Source organism: Chamaea fasciata, unplaced genomic scaffold, assembly GCF_029207755.1.
Source record: "Chamaea fasciata isolate MVZ Bird 193981 ecotype frontalis unplaced genomic scaffold, bChaFas1.0.hap1 SCAF_2, whole genome shotgun sequence".
Classification (NCBI taxonomy): domain Eukaryota; kingdom Metazoa; phylum Chordata; class Aves; order Passeriformes; family Sylviidae; genus Chamaea; species Chamaea fasciata.
In genome coordinates, this window is record NW_027094087.1 from 30,597,546 (window position 1) to 30,598,645 (window position 1,100).

Genomic DNA, 1,100 nt, shown 5'->3' on the forward strand with positions numbered 1-1,100 from the left:
TGGGGTGAAAATAAATCTGCCCAGAGGAGTCTTCTTCATAACTTCTCCATTCATCTGTGAAGTATCAGAAGATGCTAGACTTATTTTCCACAGTCTATGGCTGAAGGCAGTATTTATCACCACCACCACCATTATATACGGACTCCACCAGCCTTTCCACCTCACCTTTTATTCCTGGGAATAAATCTGATGGTATTTGCTGCCACTGAACTCCAGGGGCAATTTATACTCAACAGCCCAGTTATAAAGTTCTAAGTACAGCAGTGCAAATGTTTGGTGATTTGAAGCACATGCAAATTGAAGGAGAGCTGCCTGTTCCCGAGACATTACTAGCATAAGTCTTGGCATGATCCATCTTTAAAGTGCAGAACAGGAGATTAAAATAAAAGGACTAGTGAATCATTCTAATCAGACTCTTGTAGCAAAATCTTTGTCTCCATTGTTATCTTGCTGGGGTTCTTTTTCCTGAACACATCAAGATATTTTTATTCTCTCCCTTCTAAATCCTGAATTTCTTGTTAATATGAATTCTTTCAGATCTAACTTTTTACAGAAACTTCTGTTATTTCTTTACCACTGTCTGCAGAAACAAACACTCCTCCCATCAACTCCTCCCAGCCTTTAACAGCTGTATGAACTGTGTAAGCTGTATGAAAATATCTCTTATTATTTATATACAGTCTCATCATTGTAACTGGACATTGTTAGATATGTGAGAGATATCAAGCCTAAAAACACGTAAAGAAATCCACAAGTGATTCTTTCTGGAGTCCATTAAGATGTTTTGTAATAGTCTTTTTGCCATGTAAGAAATACCACTGTGCTATGCACATGTCCAGATCTGAGAATGCCATTAGACTACAGCTCAAATCTGCCCTAACTCTGGTATTCTTCTCCTCTAACAGCACTGAACACTCTATTCAGTGGTCATTTAGGAAAAAAAATGAGGACATTAACAAAAAAAAAATTGCAGGGATTGGCCTCATTTTGTACTCTAAGGTATTGAGGGAGACAGGCATATGGCAGAATCAGGAGTCATGCACCAAGATGTAGAAGAAAACAGACACAAAACTTAAAGGAAAGAAAATATCACTAGATCC